This window comes from Anabrus simplex, chromosome 6, assembly GCF_040414725.1.
Source record: "Anabrus simplex isolate iqAnaSimp1 chromosome 6, ASM4041472v1, whole genome shotgun sequence".
Taxonomy (NCBI): Eukaryota; Metazoa; Arthropoda; class Insecta; order Orthoptera; family Tettigoniidae; genus Anabrus; species Anabrus simplex.
In genome coordinates, this window is record NC_090270.1 from 172,672,589 (window position 1) to 172,685,505 (window position 12,917).

Here is a 12,917-nt window from a genome sequence, read left to right on the forward strand (position 1 = left end):
GCGGGCACAAAAGTAGAGGTACGCTAAGGTAAGCCGAGCTTCTTCAGCCTTTTCAGGAACTCGGAATGCTATTTTCTTGTAGCATGGGTCGACGAGTGTAGCACTCCTAGTTACCGAGCGGCTTTCATTAGAAAATAGCCTCCTAGAAATGGCACCCAAAATTTGTCTTTGGAATACAAGGGCTTCTTCGATGTGCGGCTTCCTCTCCAAGACCTGAAGAAATAGTCCGTGACCCAAGGGGATGATTTGGGAGGAAGTTACATATCGAGTTGCTGACAGAACAACAGTCATACTTTTCAAAGGGTGCAGGATCGATGTTACTTCTGTCATGATTTTTCATTCTGCGGCTTTCAGACCTTGAGGTGCATTCAGTAGTTCTCACTGAGCACGAATAAGTTGCTCCTTAACTTCCAGCAGTCTACTTATATTCAAATTGCTGTTCCATCTTGTAGGACACTGTTGAATTAATCGCAATTCTTGGACGCCTGCCGCATGTTGCCGTGTTGCTGTGCTTAATAAATGCGACAGTTCTAGAGCAATGACTCAAGATATCTTCAAGAGTAGGAGTACTTCTGATCCCATCCTTAACCACCAAATGTAACATATATCCCACACAGGATACATGCCGTAGGTTTAGCTTTTTTATCACAGCAACCATGTTTGCTGCGTTGTCGGTAATTATGGCCCGCACTTTTCTTGTTAACCCCATCGACATAAGATTTCAGATAGACGATTAACAATATTATATGCTGTGCGATGTCCTTTCAATATTTTAATGCCCATTTGACACAAAATGTCCTGTAACTGTAATGTAAGCATCCTGACACTTGGACGTCCAGCACTCGGTATTGAGAGCAACGTGTTTTGCTATGCTGCGTTCTGCCTTTACATTGGTCATAACCCCTTCATACATTTGAGGAACTACCTCCCGAAAATAAATAGCATGTGTAAAAACAGAAACAAATTTTGGATTCTTTACGTAGTGTCATATGAATATGACGGGATGGAAAGTCGTAACATAGATTTAAGTCTCCAGCAAACTTCTTGAATCCTCTATCCTCTATAACCCTCAGTGACTGCTTGTCATCGCATACAAAGGTAGCCTAACTCCAATCCAACTTATTTTTTTCTGCACTGTCTCTTCTATACGTAGGAATGTGTAACTGTGTCTGTACCATGTACTTATGCATCCGTTTTATGTGATTCCATTAATTTGACATTCCTCCACCTGTACAATAGATTTAATTGCAAATTTTACAAGTAGCGGATTTTCTACCTGGACTGCTAGTAAAATACTGCCATGCTTGGGAGGACTTTCATGGCATTATTGCTTCTTTCTAATTACAAATATCAATAGAAAATATAGCGTAACGACTTTAAACAAAGATATATGTATAAGGAAACATACAAATAGAACAAACGTCTCAGTCTGAAGTTGGAACAACAGCACAGTTGTGTTGCGAGTGTAGCCTGGCTGGAATGTTTACTGAAGTACCCACAGCGCTATACGGAGTATTAGAGTTAAATTGGTGCTCCGCTGTGACATCACGTTACGTCAAGAACTGAACTACTCCACAGTTCTACTCGCTCCGTCCCCACCACTACTTAGTAGTAGATACATTTTCTTCAGCATAACGAGGTGTATAGGCTTTATATAAATAGATAAATAAATGTGTAAAGAATTAATTTTTTGTGTATATTGTTAATATTATATTTGATGTTTATATTGTATTTTTCAGTTCAATATTGCATTGAGAATTATAATCTCAAATTATATATTGAAATGTATAACCTATTTTATTTTACCTTGAATACCGGTATACATTTTGGTGCAATTCTTATTGATTATACTTTCACTATATATACTGCTATAGGTCTCAACTAATACAGTATACAGGGTTGATAACATTAGCCAAAAGGTAATGAATTATAATACAGGGTTGTGGAACTGAGGCTATACTTGTATTTCAGTATTAATGATCTTGAAGGGCATATCGATTAGTGGTGGGCGAAGACGCTTGAATCTATATCAGAAAGTCAGAAGTGGTGAGAAGAAGGCTGATTATAATACCATCAAACTCAGTAACCCTAGGTTATCGTAGAAGAGGTTATGTAGAGGTTATTCAATCCATTACATGGACAGAACCGACATTGAGCTGGTATCGAAGGGTATTCTTTTTCCCTGTCATGCATGAAATTGTAGGTCTACTGGTATCCTACTCTATCTTGAATTTCCAGCAATGTGACTTGTGATACAATTCCAAAGTATTGTAAGATTCTTGTATCATTTTTTTCAATAAATGTACACATTACTAGTATTTTTAAACTAGGAATGCCTATTCTAAAATAGTTAGATATTCATAGCAGGAGATTTGATGCAAGTTACAGTTGATTTTCATGAGAAAGACTTGCTTAGAAGAAAGTTGTCCAGTAGTTTATCTAATACTGCACCCTGAAGATAATCTCTCATCCTGAACAGTCAGTAGTACACCCCTGTTCCTATTGTTAAAAAAAGGTATAGGTATGGCGGCCGCGTAAGGATACTGCGAGAGTGTTGCTGTGATAAATGGGTTATAATTACATATTTACAGATAGAATCAGCGCTTCAGACGTGAGTAGTGTTGTCAAGACATTTTCTTTTTACCCAAGTGAAGGTGAGGTGAGATTCGTTATGCTTCATAGTGAAAAACTACTCAACGTATCTGCATTCAAGTGAGCTTGAACTCAACTATGGAAATAGGAAATTGGACGAAGACTTCAGCCCATCGCACAGTTCGACAGAAAGCTACATTTTATTAGCGCAACACTTAGACACTTTATTGGACACTCTATGTTAATTTATCCGATAATGCCTGATAGTGCCTGAAGATAAATTCTCAGTATCAGTGAACATTAAGTTATGCCGTTATTAGTTATGTAAATGTGACAGTAGATGTTCTGTAATAAACATATCTTCATCGTGCGTATTACCGGGTGTAATTATTTACGAATGAATTATGAATCAGTGTTCACAAGATTTTAATTAATCCTGTTCAAGGTGAATTGTAGTTTTGAGGTAGGCATAGTGATTGGAATAGCATTACCTTATGCATCACGTGTAGTGTAGTAGGTGAGGTATTTACACATATCACTCACACAGGTGAGGAATATACTCATGTATGTACTGTGGTGAGACTTTCACACACGTAGGGGATGAACGTCTGGCAGATGCGCTAAATGAGGATACGCATTCAGAAACCGAAAAGACAAATTTATGTAGTTAGTTAGAGAACACGTTGGCAGATATTTATACGTGGATACGAAGACGGTGATTTATGTGATAGGAATCTAATTCAAGAAGACAAACCGACGAACGTCCACAATTGACAGGTAAAATATAATTTAGCTCATATTGCAAGTGATTGTTCCTACGGAAGAGTGGGCCACAATCTGTCTTAGAGCGATCGTGGCATCCTTTGCAACTGGACGCCCTATCGTGAGAGTGGGACACAGTTTTGTTGAGTATAACCTTGAAATGAACTGTTTAAGACGCTAAGTGTCTTAGCCGCGCCTTGTTGCTCTCACATAGGAGAGGAAATATACTCCTGCATGTACTGTGGTGAGTCTTTCACACACATAGGGGATGAACGTTTGGCAGATGCGCTAAATGAATTATGAATCAGTGTTCACAAGATTTTCATTAATCCTGTTCAAGGTGAATTGTAGATTTGAGGTAGGCATAGTGATTGGAATAGTATTACCTTATGCATCACGTATAGTAAGGTATTTACACATATCACTCACACAGGAGAGGAAATATATTCATGCATGTACTGTGGTGAGACTTTCACACACACAGGGGATGAACGTTTGGCAGATGCGCTAAATGAGGATACGCATTCAGACACTGAAAAGACAAATTTATGTAGTTAGTTAGAGAACATGTTGGCACGTGGATACGAACGGTGAATTATGTGATAGGAATCTAATTCAAGAAGTCAAACCGACGAACGTTCGCAATTGACAGGTAAAATACTGCTAACATCTGACATCCAGCAGATACATCATGCCAACCAACAACTACCAAACAGATGAAGAATGTTTTACCTGTACAAAAGCGATCACTACTGACGAAATTACGGTGGAATGCGACCGCTGCAACTCACACGTACACAAAGACTGCTCAACCCTAACACAAGGAGAGTATGACATTCTGAAAAGGAGAAACCGGAAACTCATGTGGTTCTGCACCGCCTGTAAGCGTGCTGCCCAGGTAAAAGAACACGGCTGCATAAACCTAATCGAAGATCTCCAAAAGAGGCTCGACAATTTGAGGGAATACTTGACCCAGCAAATGGAAACCGAGCTAGAAAAGCGAATCAGTAATGCCGTCAGGGCTGAGCTGGAAAACACGATGGGGGCCCGCCGCCTATACCAAAAAGAACCAACTGAACCAGAAGTAACAAAAAAGGGAAGGGAAGGAAGTGGAACCAACACCCAAATCAACCATGGAAGAGTCACAACTGCAGTCACAAGGCACAACGAAGCGGAGAAGGAGACAATGCAACAAACCATGCCAGAGGACAAAGTGGTGCGCCACCAGATGGACCAGATGGAGGATATGAATAACAACGGCCAGGAGGACAACGGACACAACAATGCGAATAGTGCAAAAGAAATAAATGGCATCTCGCCAGCGGAACAGATAATAATGAACTCGTTCGTAACAGCAGCCAAAATGAGCACGAATGGAGAGAAAGAGAATGGCGATCGCGATAACACGTGGAAGAATGGTGGGAAAAGAAGAATGCAGAAAATGGACGAAGATAGTCTTGTACACAAAACCTCAGACAACAGCGGGATAGACAAGTATAATACTCAGATGACATGGAAGCGTAGACCAACACCTCCACGAAGGAGAAATATGCAAATCCGCCGTCCTAACGAAGCACGAGCAGAAACACCGCCGAGAAAGGAATATGAGTTGGTGCAGGTAAAAACTCCAGACCTGGAATATGCCAATTTTCCGGAGCAAGTTGCCAGCAAATCAAGTAGACAGCAAGCTAGACAGCAATACGCAATGATAAGCACAGGTCCAAGAGTTGAAGAATTGCAAGCGGCAAAGAAGAAAGCTTGGCTCTTTATGGGGCGTTGGAGCCCGCACACAACCTCCAATGTCATAAAGAAATACCTCGAAAACAGAGGAATCAAAGACGACGTTACGTGTGAAGAAATAATAACCAATTACGACACGAAAGCTTTCAAAGTGGGGATTCCATTTGATCTAATGGACAGGGTATATGAAGAGGAATTCTGGCCGAAAGGGATTACAATCAAACGTTTTCAATTTCGATCCTTTCGCCCCATGCGAGACAATGGACGCTCCTTCGAATAATTCGGAAAATAAAATAGTTGAAGGAAGAAACCAAAACTTAAAAGACGCTTCAAGAAGTCTAAGAATCATGATGTGGAATATAGAAGGGCTAAAAGGTGCAATGAATATGAGCCCGGAAAACTTTCTATTAGGGTACGATATAGCAATTTTATTGGAAACATTCGTCACTGACGACTGGCAACACCCAGACTTCTATGGTTTTCATCTTACAGCTAGACAGGGAGAAAAAGGAAGACCTTCTGGGGGGATAACTATCCTCATAAAACCACACCTAACCCCAATATTATCAACAAGGCAACAGAACCATACCCTACTACTGGAAATAGGCGGTCTCGTAATTATAGCCGCTTACTTCCAACCGAACATAACAGCTATCGACATAATGGACGAGCTAGGCCAAATGATCACTCAGAGCAAGCAAGATAAACCAATAATTATAGCAGGTGACCTTAACTGCAGACTGGACATTCCGAATTACAAAGCAAAGCTAGTCCTCGAGAAACTGGAAGAAGAAGGCTTCATCCTGCTAAACAACCCCACTATCCCTACATACATCTCACATAATGGAAAGAGCACAATAGATATTGCACTTACGAAAGGACCAATAACAGGCATCATGACTACAATATGGACAACAAACCAAGCCGTGATTAGGAAACACTTACCAATTGAAATACGTATCCAAGGGGAGTGGGAAAAACTACAGAAAAAGACAATTCACCCCCTTTCAAGGAAAATAGATGTTGAGAAAGTTAAAGAAATGCTAGATTCAACTACACATCTAGATACATTAATAGATAATTCAAAATTGGATGATGCAACAGGAATAATAGAAGAAATCCTACAGAAGGCCGCCATTCCGCGGGCCACAAGAAGAACAAAGATATGGTTTGATAGTGAGTGCTATAGGCTGAGGAGGGAGACCCTAGACAAATTGCAACAATTAAGGCAGAACTTGAATAATCAAAGTCTAATATACATATACAATGAGAAGAGGAAACTCTACAAAAGAACACTGAAAGAAAAGAAACGCGCCTACTTAGAATCGGAGAGCAAGAAGCTAGCAGAGGAAGCCAAGAAAAATCCGTTCATAGCCCTACACCCAAAGAAACAACAACAGACGCACTACATAGACATGGAAATCTGGGAATCGCACTTTAGTAAGATTCTCAACATCGAAGGTCCAGCGCACCCCAGAAAAGATCTACATACCACTACTCCACATATACAATTAGACTGGGTACCCCTGACCATAGAGGAAACTAGAACCGCTATAGACAGCACCAAAAACAAGAAAGCCGCAGGTCCGGACGGGATCTATAATGAATATGTAAAAGACACTGCACACCTGCTAGCCCCTATATGGACAAAATTATATAACAAATGTATAGAAACTGCTTCCATTCCCGACCAGTGGAGAAAGTCAATTGTAAAAGTTCTATATAAAGGCAAAGGAGACCCAAGAGATCCCAATAAGTACAGAGGCATAGCACTGGAAAACTGCCCCTTCAAAATATTCACCAAAATTATAACAGGAAAAATAAATGAGGAAATAAATGAGCATCTGCCAGAGAACCAATTTGGTTTTAGGAAGGGACGATCTACCCTAAACGCTATTGAACTCCTGTTAAACCAAATCTGGGATGCTTTAGAAGACAACGGAAAATATTACACCATCTTCATAGATTTTACTAAAGCTTTTGACCTGATAAACAGGAAGCTAGTGATAGACAAGCTTAAGGAGATGCTAGGCACGAACAACATATGGACCTATCTCATCACATCAATACTACAATGGAACGAAGTACGAGTTTCGGATAACCTCACTCTATCAGATCCAATAGCTCAATCAAACGGGGTCCTACAGGGTGACCCACTGAGTCCTTTGCTGTTTATAGTTGCAACCGCAGATATCCTAAGAATTACCCAAAAGGAGGGAGTATTTTCTTGCGCGTATGCCGATGATATTGTAATTGGCTCAAGAGACATAACAAAATTACAGGAAACTGTAAATGACGTCCAAAACTGGTGCTCCGAAAACAAGCTGTTCATAAACATCTCAAAAACAGACACCATGGTGTTCAGGAAAGGAGGGAGAGTACCCGCCTCAGCAGAGACCTTCATTCGGGATAAAAAATTAAAGATAGTATCAGACTTCAAATATTTAGGCATCACCCTGCAATCGAGCGCATATTGTTTCACAAAACATGTCACAGAAAAGGCAAGTCAAGCAATGATGGCAATGCATGAAATAAAAGACATTAGATCACTTAGTCTGGAGACAGCAATGTTGCTATTCAGAGTAAAAATTCTTCCAATAATGACTTATGGCATTGAAATTATCTGGACACATTTAACAACGAGGAACTTATCAACCTTGGAAAAGGTGAAAGCGAACTATATAAAGAAGGTGATAGGTGTATCAAAAACAACACGATCTAGACTTGTATATCTCCTCGCAAGGGAATCATTTCTCATAGAAGATCTCAGGACAAGTATGCCACTACCGAACACCGGTGCATCAAAGAAACTGCTAGCAAATCTGACTGAGAAGAGAGAAGAAGTACAACCAGACTTCTATGGCACAGGGGCAATGATAGATCGCTCGTGGACAAAAGCTAATTTTGAATTAAGACATGTCATTACAAGATTAGCAGTTCACGGTTTTCATCACCTACTCTGCAAATCAAAACACTTCCATGACCCAAGTATAGACTGTGAGTGCAAACTATGTGGAAAAACGTGTGAACAGTACCACATTGAATTCTGTACAAGAAGAACAATGTCTATACGTGATTATGCAAATATGTAACCCATCAATGTAACCTATATTCTCTGTTATGGCTATTTGGCTGCATTAAATATATTTAAAAAAAAGGTCAAATCACATGAAATTTTCGAGCATGATGTATTATGTATTTTCATACCTGCCAACTTTTACAGTTTATTTGTAAAATTTACGGAAATTGCAGCATTTTACAGTTTTACGAATGGACGGTGTTATTTTACGACTTTGTGGACAGAAATTTGAAATGTTAACATTCTATAATCGCTCCACTTCCGTACAATCGATTGTTTGCGTGGGTCGAAGCACTCTTGGTTGAAGGCAAGTCTACGATAGTCAATAACCCATTCTTTGACATTATTGGTATTTTTAACCATGTGATGTTTGTGTCGTTATTGGAATTGAATTTAAAGCCGGGATAACAGGTCTTCCGCATGAATCTTAGGTGTCGACAGGCTTTGGTCCGAAAATTCTTTGTTCTGCTCCATTCGCTTGTTGTGATTTAACCTATATTCTTTGATGTACTTTGTTCACAAAATGGCTTTCCTCGAAAGTTTTGGCCTTATGACATATTTTAATGAAGTGTTCGAGTTTTTGTGTTATAACTTCATGCTTCACAGTTTCCTGTATTCGTTGGACTAATTGCATTTGTTCCAGTGACTGGGTATACCGCTGTTAGCAAAGCCCATTTACTTTTCAAGAAAATGAATTACATTTGTTCCATGTGTGTGTATGCTTTTTACCATGTGTATATTCTTTGTTCACGAGGTTGGCGTTGTGTTCATTTAATGGTTTAAGACTCTATGTGCTTTGACATGTTTTAATGAAGTGTTTGACTGTGTTGAGTGTTTATGTTGTAATTTTATGTTACGTTCAGTGATCCAGGTTCATGTCGATTTTCAGTACATATCAAGACATTTGTTCTCGGACATTTTCATACACTACATTCCTATTGTAGATTATCATGAATGAATCCAGTAGGAAACAGTACTTCCAGACATTTGAAGAATCATATTCTATTAATTTTCCGTGCATACTAAAATCAAGAAAGGGAGAAAAATTTGCCTTTTGCACGGTATTTGGGAGTGATATTAATATTGAACATGGTGGAAGAAACAATTGAAGTGATGATGGATTAGTTATTGACATTCAGACTTTGAACATAGTGAACGATCTCCAGGATAGGCTACAGATAAATCCCTTTTCTTTTTTATCAGTGAGAAACTACTTTTATACTGCCTGTGACTACATCAACAACAAGTTTCCACAGATGCACAGTTTTCTTCCATTTGTTTCTTCTTGGAAAAGTTTCTTATCATGTTATGCAAGGAGGAGAATGAAACTACAGATGAGGTGATGAATGAGCTACAGAGGCAGTTCACAGCTCTTCAGGTAGATGATACTTCGGCTGCAAATCAAGATGCTGCAAGTAATTCCATTTGGGCACAAATATCAAGAATTCGTGGAGCCGATGGACTTCTTAAGTATAACCGTATTTCTAGAGTAATGCTCTTTATTCTCACCATACCCCATAGCAATGCAGAATGTGAACGTGTTTTCAGCCTTGTAAAGAAAAATAGAACAGAGTTCAGATCATGCATGTCCAAGGAATCTCGGGAGTCTATTTCTATTTTGAAGACCAGGAGTTCTGGTTCCTGTTATGAAAAAAATATTTTCTCAAGACCTTTTGCAGGAAGCTAAAAAGGTCACAACTATGACTTTAAAGTCGAACTAGCATGTGATTTGCAGTGTGTATTATATTATTTCTTGCCTGTGTTATGTTAAACAAGTTTTATTGTGTAAGCCTTTTTCAATTATCGCATATCTGCTTAATTTATCAAGGAAGTCCTGTCATGTATGCTCCATACCTGCTGCTGTTTAACATGGATTTCTACTTGATTGTTATGTTCATCTAAAAATCATTGGTCTATGATGTAAGTAGATATGGTTTATTGAAGTATCCTGTTTAAAGCATGAATTATTGTATTTTGTAGCCTAGAAGTATTATTATTTTCGTCAAGCCAGGGTATGGAAAATTCTAAATTCCCATGGAGGGAATTAGATATTTTTCACCAATAGAGCATGTCAAAAACGTCAAAAACATATCAGAAGTAAGGCATTTCAGGTGTTTGCTCTATTGACCAGCATTTCATCTTAGGTCTGACACTAGACTCATCAGAGTGGGATGTGTCAGACTACCCACTGACTCTGGGGTGTATGCAGGTGAACTTATCAGAAGCCCTTATAAGAGGCACAGTCTAATAACTGCATATGGGAGATATATCTCCACAATGGAATTATTGTCCGCCTAGCAATTCCGAATGGAATATTCCAAATTCCCATGGAGGGAATTAGATATTTTTCACCAATAGAATATGTCAAAAACATCAAAAACATATCAGAAGTAAGGCTTTTCAGGCGTTCGCTCTATTAACCAGCGTTTCATCTTAGGTCTGACACTAGACTCATCAGAGTGGGATGTGTCAGACCCTACCCACTGACGCTGGGGTGTATGCAGGTGAACTTATCGGAAGCCCTTATAAGAGGCACAGTCTGATAACTGCATACGGGATATAAATCTCCACAATGGAATTATTGCCCGCCTAGCAATTCTGAATGGAAAATTCTAAATTCCCATGGAGGGAATTAGATATTTTTCACCAATAGAGCATGTCAAAAACGTCAAAAACATATCAGAAGTAAGGCTTTTCAGGCGTTTGCTCTGTTAACTAGCGTTTTGTCTTAGGTCTGACACTAGACTCATCAGAGTGGGATGTGTCAGACCCTACCTACTGACGCTGGGGTGTATGCAGGTGACCTCATCAGAAGCCCTCATAACAGGCACAGTCTGATAACTGCATACGGGAGATAAATCTCCACAATGGAATTATTGCCCGCCTAGCAATTCCGAATGGAAAATTCTAAATTCCCATGGAGGGAATTAGATATTTTTCACCAATAGAGCATGTCAAAAACGGGAGCAATTGAGTTGGGTACTGGCCAAGCCACGAAAGACCGGTCGTCTAGCACGTTGGGCAGTGCGCATCTGAGCCTTCCAATTTGAAGCCGCCACATTCGTGGTACGGAAAACGTTGTGGCTGATGGCCTCAGTAGGATGTTCTATCCAGGTAGCTCTGACCCTCAATCAGAGACCCCTCTCCTGAACAAGTATCAGCCTTTGTGAATGTAGTCAGTGAGAACTACACTGACTCTCCCTTCCTTTTCAAGGATATAACCAAACATCAAGAGGACGATGCTGAGTTAAAATCTGTTATCAACAGGATTAAATCCGGTGAGCATGTTAATCCTTACATCCTTAAGAATGGTGTATTGTGTTGTCCTGCTCGCGGTTGCAGAGACCCCAAAATTGTAATCCCAACTAACCTGGTCCCGGCTCTCTTCAAATATTTTCATGAATCCCCAGTGGGCGGTCATCTGGGCGTTTTCAAAACGAGAGAGAAAATTAGTAAGCACTTCATTTGGAAATCCATGGATAGTGAGATCCGTACCCTTGCCAAGTCCTGTAAAACTTGTAACATCAGTAAACCCGCCCCGAATACTCATCTAGGTCTCTTGTCTTCCAAGCAAGCTTCTGGCCGAATGGAGAGACTGTTCATAGACTACATCGGTCCTTTCCCGAGATCTCGGAATGGTCATCGTTTCATACTTGTGTGTGTTGACGCCTTTTTGCGTTTTACATGGCTGTTCCCCACTCATATGGCTAACACTGACACCACCATCTCGTGCTTGAAACAGATACTTGCCTCATTTGGACCCTGTCAATTTTTGGTAAGTGATAACGCAAGAGCCTTTACTTCTGTCCAGTTCCGAAATTTCTGTTTTGATCTATCCATTGCTCATGTAACCACTACCCCGTATTACCCAAAGCCAAATTATGCTGAGAGAGTGAACCGTAACCTGTGATCTGCCCTCATCGCTTATCACTCCACTGACCACTCCAAGTGGGATTTATCACTAAATTGGTTGTCGTTTGCATTTAACACTGCTGTCCATGAAAGCCACAAGCAAACCCCTGCTTCGTTAATGTTGGATTTTACTCCAAATTCTCCTCTATCTAATCTGTGGTCAATTAATGATCTTCTGCCCGACGATGCCAGCCCAGAAAAGATTCGAGCTAATTGGCACCGTGCACGAAAGAACTTGAATTTTTATTACGCTAAGGTCCAGCATAATTACAACCACGGGCGAAGACCGCACGATCTGTCTGTAGGTGACCAGGTGTTTATTAAAACGCACCCCGTCAGTAGTGCTGCGGACCATGTTATCAGTAAGTTGGCCCCCAGATTTCGAGGTCCCTGCACCATCTTAAAGTTCCTTACCCCGGTGACATTATTGGTGAGGGATCCCTAAAGGAAAAGGATCAGCAGAGTCCACATCTTCCAGGCGAAGGTACCTTAAGTCATGTAGGGAGTGGTAAATACCATTGTTGGTGACCGTGTAGATTTAGTTGTAAGCTATTTGTAACATTTTAGTTACAAGGTAATGATAAGTTTATTGTAAGGTATTTATAAGGTTTTAGTTGTAAGGTAATTAGTTTGGTGGTAAGGTAGTTGTAAGTAATTGTGTAGGTATCTTGGGTATCTAGTGTAATGGATTTAGTATTATAAGTTAGGTAGGTTTTAGTTTACGTCACTGCTTGGAATTTATTCACCTTACTTTCAGGCTTAGGGTAAACTCCTGTAGTTTCCTTTCACCCCGACTGTAAACTTGTCAAATGAATGAATTATAGATAGTGCT